A 17,247-nucleotide genomic window follows, 5' to 3' on the forward strand; every position below is an offset into this window, starting at 1 on the left:
CTGGATTTCCCCACCACACCACCTACATGATGAAAGCGATATTTGTCTATCTTGATCACGCTATGCTGCCCCTTCAGCAGCGCCCTGCTAAAACAGCCTGCCGCCGCGCATCTATTCACATTAAAGGGAGAGCTTGGGGGAAGCACGCCCCCATCAGTGACACCAACGCTAGGATACGCCCATATTAATGAAGTTGAGGGGGGTGGCCCGTCCCCAATAGTGACGCCGGCAGGGGTTGCACGCCCCCTCTCTGGCCGTCCGTCATGCAATAGAGGTTTTTTGGATACCTGCAGTCTCTTTATCTCCCGTTGGAGCGCTCCCTGTCCGTCATATTGGCCCTCATTCCGAGTTGATCGCTAGCTGCTTTCGTTCGCAGCGCAGCGATCAGGCCAAAAAAATGACAATTCTGCGCATGCGTATGGGGCGCACTGCGCACGCGTGTCGTACTTTCACAAAAGCCGATGTAGTTTTACACAAGCTCTAGCGAAGATTTTCAGTCGCACTGCTGGCTGCAGAGTGATTGACAGGAAGTGGGTGTTTCTGGGTGGTAACTGACCGTTTTCGGGGAGTGTGTGTAAAAACGCAGGCGTGTCAGATAAAAACGCAGGAGTGGCTGGAAAAAACGTAGGCGTGGCTGGCCGAACGCAGGGCGTTTGTGACGTCAAAACAGGAACTAAACAGTCTGAAGTGATCGCTAGCTAGGAGTAAGTCTCGAGCTACTCTGAAACTGCACAATTTTTTTTTGTAGCAGCGCTACGAACCTTTCGGTCGCTATTCTGCTAAGCTAAGATACACTCCCAGAGGGCGGCGGCTTAGCGTTTGCACGGCTGCTAAAAGCAGCTAGCGAGCGAACAACTCGGAATGAGGGCCATTGATCACCCGCTCACGCTAGAATAGATCATTGTGTGGCATCATTATGGGTAGTGTTTGATGCCGTTGTTGGTCTGGGCACGTCCATAAGGGTGTAGGACAATGTGGGCAGCGGGAGAGGGAAAGCAGACACAAGCCTTACGTTTGCTCGTCACCTGCACAGAGATAATACTATAACTAGCGCAGACATTTCCCTGTTATCAGTACAAATAAGGAAACGTTTGATGGCGCAGTCAGGTGTCTATACCTGTACAGTAGCTTTCAGTTTCCTGACACTAGAGAGGTCACTCTGGATAATATCCGGCGGGACGAGTGAGGGTTGTGGTGGACTATTCCGCTGTACGTGGTTGTGTAATGGTGTCAGATAGCCACAAATAGACTCCACAGCCAAAGCTGCATAACAGGAGATCTGAGGACATCACTAGACGCCATTATGTTACTGGTGGAATGCGTAGAGTTTATCTACACCATGGGAAAAAACGTGACACATGGAAAAAGCCAAATAAATATAGGGAGAACATGCAAATTCCATGGCGACATCGACCTGAGTCGGCAGCAAACCAGCACTTACTTTCATATTATGGGGCCTATTTAACAAGAAACTACCTCGCAGCGAAGCCTTCCAGTGTGTGGTGGTCTCTATGAGGCTGGGTATCTGTCCAATACGTAGGCGTGGGCTAATGTCAGCTATCAGAGCCAAGCTCCGAAAATGTTTAGTTTTATAATTAGGACAATCCCCAGTTACAAAGGCGATATCTGCTGTATCTCCTGCGTTACAACCATAGGCCGCCTGTTACTTAGAATTGTATTAATCAAACAGGAACACAGCGATTTGTATCACCTGGAAGAAATAGTGACAGTGTTTCCTCCATGTGCAAATACCTGTTTGATTGCGGTTATATGACACTTGCACAATACTTGGTTCAGCATCTTAGATAACATTACGGATTATGCCTGTCTGTGTTTATTTCCTGAGTGTCTCCTAGTTACCCCACAGTGGGCCTGGTTCCGATTTGTAAGGTATTGCACAACCGCAGGGAAGCAGCTGTGCAACACTGTGCAAATGAAATGCAAAGCAGCAGGAGGCGCCTGTCGGAGATAGACGCCTGCGGATCACCCTCGCCACTGAAGCAGACCTCAGCGTAAGCTAAAGCTTGCTCAGACTGGCCGTCACAACCTGGGCAGCTGGGTCCCAGCTGTCAATTTACATATTGGAGCTGATTGGCTGGTGCATTATCACCTTGCACTTATCACGGCTTTATCACTTCTCCAGGCTTAATACATCTGCCCCAATGTTTCGTCTTTCTGACGTCCTGTAATAAGGAGGCGCTGAGAGGAAGGGCGCACGTGGGTTTAGAATCATCTCTGCCATTAAGGAAAACTGTTGTAGCCGACCAGTCAGAAGCCGCAAAGCAAATGCGTTACTCGTCTCAGCCCGGAGCGAGTAGCGACTTTTACTGTGTGATCATTACCTAGAACTTAGACTCAAGTCAAGACTGGTCAACCGTAATAAACAAGAGGCTTATCTCAGGATTGCAGCCGACATCCGCAGCCGGAAATAAGGTTATGCAGCTGGAACACGGAAGGAAAGCAGCCGAGGCTTATTCACAAGGCGTCACCCTTTCGTGTGGGTTTGTTTTTTGCAGACCCGGCCTAATGTCATTATTCACTTTTAAAGTGGACGCATTTCCTACACAGAATGGAAGCAGACATTTCCATCCAGTAAACTAATATCAATTCATGCCACAAACTTCACTCCACTTATCGATGGCCTGGCAGTGAATGAAAGAGGATACTGCTACACGACGCAGGGAGCGCGGAATTACTGCTACATTGTGCAGATAGCAGCGGGGGAGACGTCTTACATCCCATATACAATGCTGTATCTCAAAGCTGCCGAGAAGGGTACTAGTTACAAATGGATACTACAGTATATCCTATATAATAACAGGCTAACGCTGCTCCTCACCTCTGTGAGGGGAATTCAAGTGTTTTGCACGACGGCGGCCACTAGATGGCGCCCGAAAGCGTTTGGTTGCTGCTCCGTTCAAGCCCTTTATCTAACTGAAAGACACTTCATCAAAATATCTAAAAACTGAAATGACATCAGTGTGTGACAGACGCCGGGAGTCAGTGTGTGACAGACGCCGGGAGTCAGTGTGTGACAGACGCCGGGAGTCAGTGTGTGACAGACGCCGGTAGTCAGTGTGTGACAGACGCCGGGAGTCAGTGTGTGACAGACGCCGGGAGTCAGTGTGTGACAGACGCCGGTAGTCAGTGTGTGACAGACGCCGGGAGTCAGTGTGTGACAGACGCCGGGAGTCAGTGTGTGACAGACGCCGGTAGTCAGTGTGTGACAGACGCCGGGAGTCAGTGTGTGACAGACGCCGGGAGTCAGTGTGTGACAGACGCCGGGAGTCAGTGTGTGACAGACGCCGGTAGTCAGTGTGTGACAGACGCCGGGAGTCAGTGTGTGATGACCTGAGAGTGGGGATGAGACTAATCAGGATTAATCATGTAAGATTAATAATGTGTCTCTGCCAGGGGAGCAACCGCCTGATTGCACCCCCCAGGAGAGTCAGCCGCCATCCTGAATAAAGAGGGAAATAGGTTTATTACAGGGAGAATTCATTACAGCTGTAAATTAGCAAAAAGGCGGCATAAAACGACATATAAAAGATCCTTAGTCATTATGGTGATAGTAGCAAGAGAGAATTAACGATGAAACGTGAGCTTAAAAGTGGTCTGACATTTACACCAGAGCACATTGGTGAAGAACTGCAGTGGCGGGCTATATGGTATTATATATATATATATATATATATATATATAGGGTCCCATCCGCATCTTCCCCGCATCCGCCACTCCCCCAACCACAGCACCTACTAGGTGATTCACCAGGCCCTGCGTGCGCTGTTCACACTGTTGCAAGGGGCTTCGACCCCACACACAGGTTGAGTATCCCTTATCCAAAATGCTTGGGACCAGAAATATTTTGGATATGGGATTTTTCCGTATTTTGGAATAATTGATACTATAATCAGAATCAGAATCAGAATCAGCTTTATTGGCCAGGTATACTTACGTATACTAGGAATTTGTCTTCGGTTTGCTATACAACAGCCAAGTAGGTAACAGGTAAGCAGGTGTGTGTGTGTGTGGGGGGGGGCAAGTAAAGTTACACAGATAGGTATACCGTAGGGACACAAGTGAGTTACATGTACGTCTAGTCAGTCAATGTTCAGGAGTTCAGCAGGCGGACAGCTTGGGGAAAGAAACTTTTGAGGCTTCTGGTGGATCTGGCGGGGACAGCCCTGTAACGCCTGCCTGAAGGAAGCAAGTTAAACATGCTGTGGCCGGGGTGTAGCTGGTCTTTTACTATCTTCATTGCCCGCTTTTTAGCTCTGGACAAGTACAGGTCCTGGACTGAGGGAAGGTCGGCCCCGATGATCTTCTCTGCGGTTCTGACCACCTTTTGGAGCCTGCATATGTCCCTCGCGCTGGCGGAGCTGTACCATACGAGTATCGAGGAGCACAGTACCGACTCCACAATCGCGGAGTAGAAGAGGAGCAGGAGCTTCTGTGGGATGTTGAACTTCCTTAGTTGCCTGAGGAAGAACAACCTCTGCTGCGCTTTCCCAACAGTGGCGTCAGTGTTGGACCCCCATTTAAGGTCCCTGGAGATTGTGGTCCCTAGAAACTTGAAGGAGTCCACTAGCGATACCACACTGTCAGCAATCGTTAGCGGAGGTGCACTAGATGACTTCTTCCTGAAGTCCACTATCATCTCGACAGTTTTGAGGGGGTTGAGGTCAAGGTTGTTGTGGATGCACCACTGGGCCAGCCGGTCTACTTCCCGTCTATAGGCCGATTCGTCCCCATCCTTGATGAGGCCGATGACGGTGGTGTCATCGGCGAATTTGATGATCCTTACTGATTGCGCCTCTGAGGTACAGTCATTTGTGTACAGGGAGAAGAGCAGGGGTGAGAGGACACAGCCCTGAGGGGCCCCTGTACTGATGGACCGCGCTTGAGAGGTGAATTCCCCCGCTTTCACCACCTGTGTCCTATCTGTCAGAAAGTCTATTATCCAGGAACAGGTAGCTTCTGGGACCCCTAGGCGAAGTAATTTGGGGTGGAGGATGCTGGGGACGATTGTATTGAAGGCCGAGCTGAAATCGACAAACAGGACCCTCGCGTAGGTACCGGGAATGTCTAGGTGCTGTAGAATGTAGTGCAGGCCCAGGTTGACTGCATCCTCGACACACCGATTCGAGCGATAGGCGAACTGCAGGGGGTCCAGTTGGGGGCCAGACACAGTTTTCAGGTGATTCAAAACCAGACGCTCGAACGTTTTCATGACCACAGACGTCAGTGCTATCGGCCTGTAGTCGTTCAGGTTCGTGATAGTGGGTTTCTTGGGGACCGGGACTATAGTAGACCTTTTGAGGCAGGAAGGGACTTTCTGTAGCTCCAGCGATTTATTGAAGATCTTGGTGAATATGGGGGCGAGCTGACCCGCACATGCTCTTAGGGCAGATGGTGACACTCCGTCAGGACCCGGAGCTTTCCTGGTTTTGGTCCTTTTGAACAATGCCTCCACCTCTTCTTGGGTGACTTGCAGTGCCTGGGGTTGGCCGTCGGTGTTCGGGGCATCGTAGAGGTGATTGTTTGGGTTGCAGGGGACTTCTTTTGCGAACCTGCAATAAAAGTGGTTCAGTTCATCTGCAAGGTCTTGGTGCATGGCGGTGGACTTTGATGTTTTCCTATAGTTGGTTATGGATTGCATTCCTTTCCATACAGATACGGGGTCATTGGTGGAGAGATCGTTTGTCAGCTTGTCCGAGAACCGCTTTTTTGCTAGCCTAATTCCTTTAGTCAGAGAGTTCCTAGTACGGTTGTATAGTGCTCTGTCACCGCTGCTATAGGCCTCCTCTTTGGCTCGATGAAGTTGCCTGAGCTGGGCATTGAACCAGGGCTTGTTGTTGTTGTAAATGCGGTAAGTCTTGGTAGGTACACACATGTCCTCACAGTAGCTGATGTAGGATGTGACAGTGTCTGTCAAGTCATTCAGGTCGGTTGCCGAGGCTTCAAAGACCCCCCATTCCGTGCAGTCAAAGCAGGCCTGGAGCTTCATCTTGGCCTCATTGGTCCATTTCTTGACAGTCTTAACGACAGGCTTAACTGCTCTCAGCTTCTGTGTATAGGTAGGGAGTAGGTGGACGAGGCAGTGGTCAGATGAGATATCATGACGATGAGACCCAAGTCTAAGCACAGACTACATTTATGTCTCATATACACCTTATACACACAGCCTGAAGGTCATTTTAGCCAATATTTTTATATAACTTAAACAAAGTGTATGTACATTCACACAATTCATTTATGTTTAATATACACCTTATACACACAGCCAGGGGCGGATTGGGAACAAAAAGCGGCCCTGGAAAAATTTGTACTAGTGGCCCCACATGGGCAGCCCCAGAGGTGTAATGGGCCCTACACACTGGCCGACATGACTGCACGATATGAACGATCTCGTTCATTAATGAACGAGATAACGTTCATATCTTTCAGTGTGGAGGCTCCAGCGATGACCGATGCGCGGCCCCGCGCTCGTTCCTCACTGGTCCCCCCGTCGTCTGTACATGCAGGCCAATATGGACGATCTCGTCCATATTTGCCTGCACTTCAATGGAGCCGCGTGACGGGGGGAGTGAAAAAACTTCACTCCCCCCCCCCCGCCGCTGGGTCGCCCGTCGGCCGTATCCGCCGTCGGGCAGCTCGGCTGCGGATCGGCCAGTGTGTAGGGCCTATAAGGTCTAGCCATGGGCCATGGCAGCAGCACCCTCCCACCCAAGACTTTCCAGATAGTGGGCATATCCAGCATCAAGGGGGGAGTTAAAAAGAAATAAAATTAAATATTATGAGCACATTATATGATACACCTTCAGAATTTAGGAAACTATATCATTCTTTAGAAAGATATTTTCTTGCTTATTACACCAACCGTATCCCAATCACTATTCACTCAGTCTTATATGTCAGCCAAGCAGGCAGACAGAGCATACACTAGATCAGAGGTTCTCAAACTCGGTCCTCAGGACCCCACACTGTGCATGTTTTGCAGGTCTCCTCACAGAATCGCAAGTGAAATAATTAGCTCCACCTGTGGACCTTTTAAAATGTGTCAGTGAGTAATTAATACACCTGAGCACCTGCTGGGTTACCTGCAAAACATGCACTGTGTGGGGTCCTGAGGACCGAGTTTGAGAACCACTGCACTAGATCATCTGCAATCACAGGCTAAGTGGCAAAGTCATTTTCATATATGCAAATTATTTTGCATCTTATTTATTATGTCTATAAAAATGACCACGTGTCCTCAAACACAACAGGCCCCACGGGTGCGTCGGCCCACCGGGAATCTTCCCTGTAGACCCTATGGCCAATCCGCCTCTGCACACAGCCTGAAGGTCATTTAATACAATATTTGGAATCATTTTGTGTATTAAACAAAGTGTGTGTACATTGAGACATCAGAAAACAAAGGTTTCACTATCTCAGTCTCACTCAAAAAATTCCGTATTTCATATAATATGAGTATATATATGTATATAGAGAAGACACACACGCACCTAGAGAAAATGTTACAGTAAAGTGTTTTACCAGCCACCTTTACGTGTACGGCCGCTGCTGGGACACGCTGGGTTAAAGATGTTCTCCTTTTACACAGAGGCACATGAATAATAAGTATATGCAGGTAGCGATATTTACACCCAGCCCCCACCTGCCACCTCCTTCCAGCCGTCACTCTCTTCTGCCATAAATCCCAGCGCTCTGTACAGAGACATACCACCGATCCCGCTCCACCTTACCAGGTGCTAACGCCAAGCGCTGCCGGCGGTGGAAGTAACCACCAAGGTGGCTGGCATGCAAATGCGCGGTGTCCAGCTCACTAGGTATCATGTTACTGATGTTTTGGGAAAACCATTTTTATTTGTGTACACAGAGAACAATACATTATGGCCCTCATTCCGAGTTGTTCGCTCGCTAGCCGCTTTTCGCAGCAGTACACACGCTAAGACGCCGCCCTCTGGGAGTGTATCTTAGCTTAGCAGAATTGCGAACGAAGTATTCGCAATATTGCGAAAAGGTTTTTCTTTGCAGTTTCTGAGTAGCTCGAGACTTACTCTTCCAGTGCGATCAGTTCAGTGCTTGTCGTTCCTGGTTTGACGTCACAAACACACCCAGCGTTCGCCCAGACACTCCCCCGTTTCTTCAGCCACTCCCGCGTTTTTCCCAGAAACGGCAGCGTATTTTCACACACTCCCATAAAACGGCCAGTTTCCGCCCAGAAACACCCACTTCCTGTCAATCACATTACGATCACCAGAATGAAGAAAAAACCTCGTAATGCCGTGAGTAAAATACCAAACTTCTTAGCAAATTTACTTGGCGCAGTCGCAGTGCGAACATTGCGCATGCGCAATTAGCGGAAAATCGCTGCGATGCGAAGAAAATTACCGAGCGAACAACTCGGAATGAGGGCCTATATAGAGTGACCATATTATCACTTTTACCTGGGACGCACATGGGTTACACAGGTTCTAGGGCTGGCTGACTACAAGCCTACATTTCAGCTGGTTTCAATCAGCCACAGAACCTGTGTAATCCATGAGTCTATTTTTAAATTAAAATCTAAACTTCAGCCCTATAGAGTGTGAGCCTGCGGGCAGCGTCCTCTCACCTCTCTGCTATTATCACCGCACCTCTATACAGGACGTGCTGTATAATTACACTTTCATATACCTGCCACCTGCAATTTCAAAAGCTGCACATGTTATTTGCTGTGCAAAGAGGGAAGCGATTTCCCTTTGCACTCTCCACTTCCTGAGGCTGTTAGTGGCACTGCAGCTGTTGCTGTTTATGTGGGGCCAATGGTGTGAGTTCCCCCTGTACATGTGGAGCAGCACACAGGGCTTACACAGTTCTGAAACCTTCTCAGTGACACCTTGTTCCCTGTCTGGGCACTACACACCTGCTGAGAGCAGCCGGGGCAGGTGCATCGGTTACACTTTGCTCCTGGAATCATATAGCTGCTACAGTGTGCTGTGAGGAACAGACAGGGCCGTATTAAGGAGACATTTACTTACGTAATGTGTCACTGATGTACAATTGCTGTTGTGCTTTATGTAGGAAGTCAACTTTCCTCTCCGACTGCACAGGGAGGAGAGAGTGATGTATGTGATTATACTGTACAGGGGGAGAGAGTGATGTATGTGATTATACTGTACAGGGGGAGAGAGTGATGTATGTGATTGTACTGTACAGGGAGGAGAGAGTGATGTATGTGATTGTACTGTACAGGGGGAGAGAGTGATGTATGTGATTATACTGTACAGAGGGGAGAGAGTGATGTATGTGATTGTACTGTACAGGGGGAGAGAGTGATGTATGTGATTATACTGTACAGGGGGAGAGAGTGATGAATGTGATTGTACTGTACAGGGGGAGAGTGATGAATGTGATTGTACTGTACAGGGGGAGAGAGTGATGTATGTGATTGTACTGTACAGGGGGAGAGAGTGATGTATGTGATTGTACTGTACAGGGGGAGAGAGTGATGTATGTGATTATACTCCACAGGGGGAGAGAGTGATGAATGTGATTGTACTGTACAGGGGGGGGGGGAGAGTGATGTATGTGATTGTACTGTACAGGGGGAGAGAGTGATGTATGTGATTATACTGTACAGAGGGGAGAGAGTGATGTATGTGATTGTACTGTACAGGGGGAGAGAGTGATGTATGTGATTATACTGTACAGGGGGAGAGAGTGATGTATGTGATTATACTGTACAGGGGGAGAGAGTGATGAATGTGATTGTACTGTACAGGGGGAGAGAGTGATGAATGTGATTGTACTGTACAGGGGGAGAGAGTGATGTATGTGATTGTACTGTACAGGGGGAGAGAGTGATGTATGTGATTATACTGTACAGAGGGGAGAGAGTGATGTATGTGATTGTACTGTACAGGGGGGAGAGAGTGATGTATGTGATTGTACTGTACAGGGGGAGAGAGTGATGTATGTGATTGTGCTGTACAGGGGGAGAGAGTGATGTATGTGATTGTACTCCACAGGGGGAGAGATGCTGTATGTGATTATACTGTACAGGGGGAGAGAGTGATGTATGTGATTGTACTGTACAGGGGGAGATACTGATGTATGTGATTGTACTGTACAGGGGGAGAGAGTGATGTATGTGATTGTACTGTACAGGGGGGAGAGAGTGATATATGATATTGTACTGTACAGGGGGGGAGAGTGATGTATGTGATTGTACTGTACAGGGGGGAGAGAGTGATGTATGTGATTGTACTGTACAGGGGGGAGAGAGTTATGTATGTGATTGTACTGTACAGAGGGGAGAGAGTGATGTATGTGATTGTACTGTACAGGGAGGAGATAGTGTTGTATGTGATTATACTGTAAGGGGGAGAGAGTGCTGTATGTGATTGTACTGCACTGGGGGAGCGAGTGATGTATGTGATTGTACTGTACAGGGAGGAGAGAGTGCTGTATGTGATTGTACTGTACAGGGGGGCGAGAGTGTATGTGATTGTACTGTACAGGGAGGAGAGAGTGCTGTATGTGATTGTACTGTACAGGGAGGAGAGAGTGTTGTATGTGATTGTACTGTACAGGGGAGAGAGAGTGCTGTATGTGATTGTGCTGTACAGGGGGAGATAGTGGTGTATGTGATTGTTCTGTACAATGGGGAGAGAGTGCTGTATGTGATTATACTGTACAGGGGGAGAGAGTGCTGTATGTGATTATAATGTACAGGGAGGAGATAGTGTTGAATGTGATTGTACTGTATGGGGGGAGAGAGTGCTGTATGTGATTGTACTGTACAGGGGGGAGACTGCTGCATGTGATTATATTGTAAAAGGGGGTTGAGAGTGCTGCATGTGATTATACTGTACAGGGAGGAGGGAGTGCTGTATGTGATTGTGCTGTACGGGGGGGGGGGGGAGAGTGCTGTATGTGATTATACTGTAAAAGGGGGGTCAGAGTGCTGCATGTGATTATACTGTACAGGAAGTAGAGAGTGCTGTATGTGATTATACTGTAAAAGGGGGTGAGAGTGCTGTATGTGATTATACTGTACAGGGAGGAGAGAGTGGTGTATGTGATTGTACTGTACAGGGAGGAGAAAGTGGTGTATGTGATTGTACTGTACAGGGGGAGAGAGTGCTGCATGTGATTGTGCTGTAACAGGGAGAAAGAGTGCTGTATGTGATTGTGCTGCACATGGGGGAGAGAGATCTGTATGTGATTGTACAGGGGTGGAGAGAGTGTTGTATGTGATTGTACTGTACAGGGGGAGAGAGTGCTGTATGTGATTTTACTGTACAGGGGGAGAGAGTGCTGAATGTGATTGCACTGTAAAGGGAGAGAGAGTGCTGTATGTGATTGTACTGTAAAGAGGGGAGAGAGTGCTGTATGTGATTGTACTGTACAGGGGTGGAAGAGAGTACTATATGTGATTGTACAGTACGGGGGAGAGAATGTTGTATGTAATTGTGCTGTACAGGGAGGAGAGGCTGCTGTATGTGATTATACTGTACAGGGAGGAGAGAGTACGGGGTAGTGGGGGACGGGGATTGCTGTATGTGATTGTACGGGGGGAGAGTGCAGTATATGATTGTACTGTACTGGGGAAGAGAGTGCTGTCAATGATTGTACTGTTTCATGTGGAGAGAGTCCTGTATGTGATTTTACTGTACAGGGAGGAGAGAGTGCTATATGTGATTATACTGTACAGGGAGGAGAGAGTGTTTTATGTTATTATACTGTACAGAGTGCTGTATTTTGATTATACTGTACAGAGGGGAGAGAGTGCTGCATGAGATTGTACTATACAGGAGTGGGAGAGAATGCTGTATGTGATTGTACAGTACAAGGGGTAGAGAGTGATGTATGAGATTGTGCTGTACAGGTAGGAGAGAGTTCTGTATGTGATTGTGCTGTACAGGTAGGAGAGAGTGCTGTATGTTATTGTACTGTACAGGGGTGGGAGAGAGTGCTGTATGTGATTGTTCAGTACGGGGGAGAGAATGTAGTGTGTAATTGTGCTGTACAGGAAGAAGAGACTGCTGTATGTGATTATACTGTACAGGGAGGAGAGAGTGCTGTATGTGATTATACTGTATGGGGGGAGAGAGAGAGTGCTGTATGTGACTGCTGTACATAGGGAAGAGAGTGCTGTATGTGATTGTACTGTACAGGGTTGGGGAGAGTTCTGTATGTGATTGTACAATACAGTGGGGAGAGAGTGTTGCATGTAATTGTGCTGTACAGAGAGGAGAGAGTGCTGTATGTGATTGTATCGTACAGGGGTGGGGAGAGACTGCTGTATGTGATTATACTGTACAGGGAGGAGAGAGTGTTGTATGTGATTGTACTGTACATAGGGGAGAGATTGCTGTTTGTGATCAGACTGTACAGGGGGAGAGAGACTGCTGGATGTGATTGTACTGTACAGGGGCAGGAGTGATGTATGTGATTATACTGTACAGGGGGAAAGAGTGTTGTATGTGATTGTACTGTACAGAAGAGAGAGAGTGCTGTATGTGATTGTACTGTACAGTGGGGAGAAAGTCCTGTATGTGATTATACTGTACAGGGAAGAGAGAGTGCTGTATGTGATAGTGCTGTATAGGGTAGTGGGGGGACGGGGACTGCTGTATGTGATTGTACAGGGGGGGAAGAGTGCTGTATGTGATTATACTGTACAGGGGGGAGAGAGTGCTGTATGTGATTATACTGTAAAAGGGGGGTGAGAGTGCTGTATGTGATTATACTGTACAGGGAGGAAAGAGTGTTGTATGTGATTGTACTGTACAGAGGGGAGAGAGTGCTGTATGTGATTATACTGTACAGGGAGGAGAGAGTGCTGTATGTGATTGTACTGTACAGTGGGGAGAAATTCCTGTATGTGATTATACTGTACAGGGAGGAGAGAGTGCTGTATGTCATAGTGCTGTACAGGGTAGTGGGGGGACGGGGACTGCTGTATGTGATTGTACAGGGGGGGAGAGTGCTGTATGTGATTATACTGTACAGGGGGGAGAGAGTGCTGTATGTGATTATACTGTACAGGGGGGAGAGAGTGCTGTATGTGATTATACTGTACAGGGGGGAGAGAGTGCTGTATGTGATTATACTGTAAAAGGGGGGTGAGAGTGCTGAGTGCTGTATGTGATTATACTGTACAGGGAGGAAAGAGTGTTGTATGTGATTGTACTGTACAGAGGGGAGAGAGTGCTGTATGTGATTATACTGTACAGGGAGGAGAGAGTGCTGTATGTGTTTGCTGTACAGAGGGGAGAGAGTGCTGTATGTGATTATACTGTACAGGTAGGAGCAGAGCCGGCCTTAGGTATAGGCAAACTAGGCAAATGCCTAGGGCATTTGGTATGCTTAGGGGCACCAGCAGCTTCTGCTGATTAAAATGATATGTGGCATGCCTATATTCTGTGTGTGACTGCGGCTCTATCTGCATGCAAAATGTTACGTTGCAGTGTATTCCTGGAAATCACTGTAATGTAACATTTCATATGCAGATACAGCCACAGTCGCACACAGAATATAGGTATGCTGCATATCATTTTAATCAGCAGAAGCTGCTTGTGCATCCTAGCCACATAGTAATGCAAATAAGATGCATTTTCATAAACAAAAGGCGCCCGACGTTAGCAGAGCTGCCAGCTAACTCATGCCAGGCATCTCCTTCAGAACTAGCGGCGGTGCTAGGGGGCACCAGCCAAAATCTTGCCTAGGGCATCATATTGGTTAGGGCCGGCTCTGGGTAGGAGATAGTGCTGTATGTGATTGTACTGTACGGGGGAGAGAGTGCTGTACGTGATTATACTGTACAGGGAGGAGGGAGTGCTGTATGTGATTGTGCTGTATGGGGGGGGGGAGTGCTGTATGTGATTATACTGTACAGGGAGGAGAGAGTGGTGTATGTGATTGTGCTGTATGGGGGGGGGAGTGCTGTATGTGATTATACTTTAAAAGGGGGGTGAGAGTGCTGCATGTGATTATACTGTACAGGAAGTAGAGAGTGCTGTATGTGATTATACTGTAAAAGGGGGTGAGAGTGCTGTATGTGTTTATACTGTACAGGGGGAGAGAGTGGTGTATGTGTTTATACTGTACAGGGAGGAGAGAGTGGTGTATGTGATTGTACTGTACAGGGAGGAGAGAGTGGTGTATGTGATTGTACTGTACAGGGAGGAGATAGTGGTGTATGTGATTGTACTGTACAGGGGGGAGAGAGTGCTGCATGTGATTGTGCTGTAACAGGGAGAAAGAGTGCTGTGTGTGATTGTGCTGCACATGGGGGAGAGAGATCTGTATGTGATTGTACAGGGGTGGAGAGAGTGCTGTATGTGATTGTACTGTACAGGGGAGAGAGAGTGCTGTATGTGATTGTACGGGGGGCTGGGAGTGCTGTATATGATTGTACTGTACTGGGGAAGAGAGTGCTGTCAATGATTGTACTGTTTCATGGGGAGAGAGTCCTGTATGTGATTTTACTGTACAGGGAGGAGAGAGTGCTGTATGTGATTATACTGTACAGGGAGGAGAGAGTGGTGTATGTGATTGTACTGTACAGGGAGAAAGAGAGCTGTATGTGATTGTGCTGCACATGGGGGAGAGAGATCTGTATGTGATTGTACTGTACGGGGGAGAGAGTGCTGCATGTGATTGTACTGTACAGGGGGGAGATAGTGCTGTATGTGATTATACTGTACAGGGAGGAGGGAGTGCTGTATGTGATTGTGCTGTACGGGGGGGAGAGTGTTGTATGTGATTGTACTGTACAGAGGGGAGAGAGTGCTGTATGTGATTATACTGTAACAGGGAGAAAGAGTGCTGTATGTGATTGTGCTGCACATGGGGGAGAGAGATCTGTATGTGATTGTACAGGGGTGGAGAGAGTGTTGTATGTGATTGTACTGTACAGGGGGGAGATAGTGCTGAATTTGATTGTACTGTACAGAGGGGAGAGAGTGTTGTATGTGATTGTACTGTACAGGGGGGAGATAGTGCTGAATTTGATTGTACTGTACAGGGGTGGAAGAGAGTACTATACGTGATTGTACAGTACGGGGGAGAGAATGTTGTATGTAATTGTGCTGTACAGGGAGGAGAGGCTGCTGTATGTGATTATACTGTACGGGGGGAGAGAGAGTGCTGTATGTGACTGCTGTACAAAGGGGAGAGAGTGCTGTATGTGATTGTACTGTACAGGGTTGGGGGAGAGTGCTGAATGTGATTATATTCTGCGCAGGGAGGAGAGAGTGTTGTATGTGATTGTACTGTACATAGGGGAGAGAGTGATGTATGTGATTGTGCTGTACAGGGGGAGAGAGAGCTGTATGTGATTATACTGTAAAAAGGGGGGAGAGAGTGCTGTATGTGATTACACTGTAAAAGGGGGGTGAGAGTGCTGTATGTGAAAATACTGTACAGGGGCAGAGAGTGCTGTATGTAATTATACTGTAAAAGGGGGTTGAGAGTGCTGTATGTGATTATACTGTACAGGGGGGAGAGAGTGCTGAATGTGATTATACTGCACAGGGAGGAGTGTTGTATGTGATTGTACTGTACATAGGGGAGAGAGTGATGTATGTGATTGTGCTGTACAGGGGGAGAGAGAGCTGTATGTGATTATACTGTAAAAAGAGGGGAGAGAGTGCTGTATGTGATTACACTATAAAAGGGGGGTGAGAGTGCTGTATGTGAAAATACTGTACAGGGGCAGAGAGTGCTGTATGTAATTATACTGTAAAAGGGGGGTGAGAGTGCTGTATGTGATTATACTGTACAGGGGGGAGAGAGTGCTGTATGTGATTATACTGTACAGGGAGGAAAGAGTGTTGTATGTGATTGTACTGTACAGAGGGGAGAGAGTGCTGTATGTGATTATACTGTACAGGGAGGAGAGAGTGCTGTATGTGTTTGCTGTACAGAGGGGAGAGAGTGCTGTATGTGATTATACTGTACAGGAAGGAGTGTTGTCTGTGATTATACTGTAAAAGGGGGGGTGAGAGTGCTGTATATGATTATACTTAACAGGGAGGAGAGAGTGCTGTATGTGATTGTACTGTACAGGGAGGAGAGAGTGTTGTATGTGATTGTACTGTACAGAGGGGAGAGCGTGCTGTATGTGATCAGACTGTAACTATACAGGGGGAGTCAGAGTGCTGTATGTGATTGTACTGTACAGGGGCAGGAGTGACGTATGTGATTGTACTGTACAGTGGGGAGAAAGTGCTGTATGTGATTATACTGTACAGGGAGAAGAGAGTGCTGTATGTCATAGTGCTGTACATGTTAGTGGGGGGACGGGGACTGCTGTATATGATTGTTCTGTACAGGGGGAGAGAGTGCTGTCAATGATTGTACTGTTTCATGGGGAGAGAGTCCTGTATGTGATTATACTGTACAGGGAGGAGAGAGTGCTGTATGTGATTATACTGTACAGGGAGGAGAGAGTGCTGTATGTGATTATACTGTACAGGGAGGAGAGAGTGCTGTATGTGATTATACTGTACAGGGAGGAGAGACTGCTGTATGTGATTATACTGTACGGGGGTGGGGCGCTGTATGTGACTGTTCTGTACAGAGGATAGAGTGCTGTATGTGATTGTACAATACAGTGGGTAGAGAGTGCTGTATGTGATTGTGCTGTACAGGGAGGAGAGAGTGCTATATGTGATTGTGCTGCACAGGGAGGAGAGAGTGCTATATGTGTTTGTACTGTACAGGGGGAGAGAGTGATGTATGTGATTGTACTGTACAGGGGTGGAGTGTTGTATGTGATTGTACTCTAGAGGCGAAGAGAGAGCTGTATGTGATTATACTGTACAGGGAGGAGAGAGTGCTGTATGTGACAGCTGTACAGAGGGGAGAGAGTGCTGTATGTTATTATACTGTACAGGGAGGAGAGAGTGATATATGTGACTGTGATGTACTGGGGAGTGAGAGAGTGCTGTATGTGATTATACTGTACATGGAGGAGAGAGTGATGTATGTGATTATACTGTACAGGGAGGAGAGAGTGCTGTATGTGACAGCTGTACAGAGGGAGAGAGTGCTGTATGTGATTATACTGTACATGGAGGAGAGAGTGATGTATGTGATTATACTGTACAGGGAGGAGAGAGTGCTGTATGTGACAGCTGTACAGAGGGAGAGAGTGCTGTATGTGATTATACTGTACAGAGGTGAGAGAGTGCTGTATGTGATTATACTGTACAGATGGGAGAGAGTGCTGTATGTGATTATACTGTA

General features: G+C 47.5%; 1 protein-coding gene across 1 annotated transcript in view; it reads right to left on the minus strand.

The window, feature by feature from the left end:
- The window catches only part of OLFM1 (olfactomedin 1), a 104,688-nt gene that overhangs the window by 85,051 nt on the left and 2,390 nt on the right, over positions 1–17,247 (minus strand). The window lies entirely within an intron of this gene.

The sequence above is a fragment of the Pseudophryne corroboree genome, chromosome 8 (genome assembly GCF_028390025.1).
Source record: "Pseudophryne corroboree isolate aPseCor3 chromosome 8, aPseCor3.hap2, whole genome shotgun sequence".
In the NCBI taxonomy this organism is placed as follows: domain Eukaryota; kingdom Metazoa; phylum Chordata; class Amphibia; order Anura; family Myobatrachidae; genus Pseudophryne; species Pseudophryne corroboree.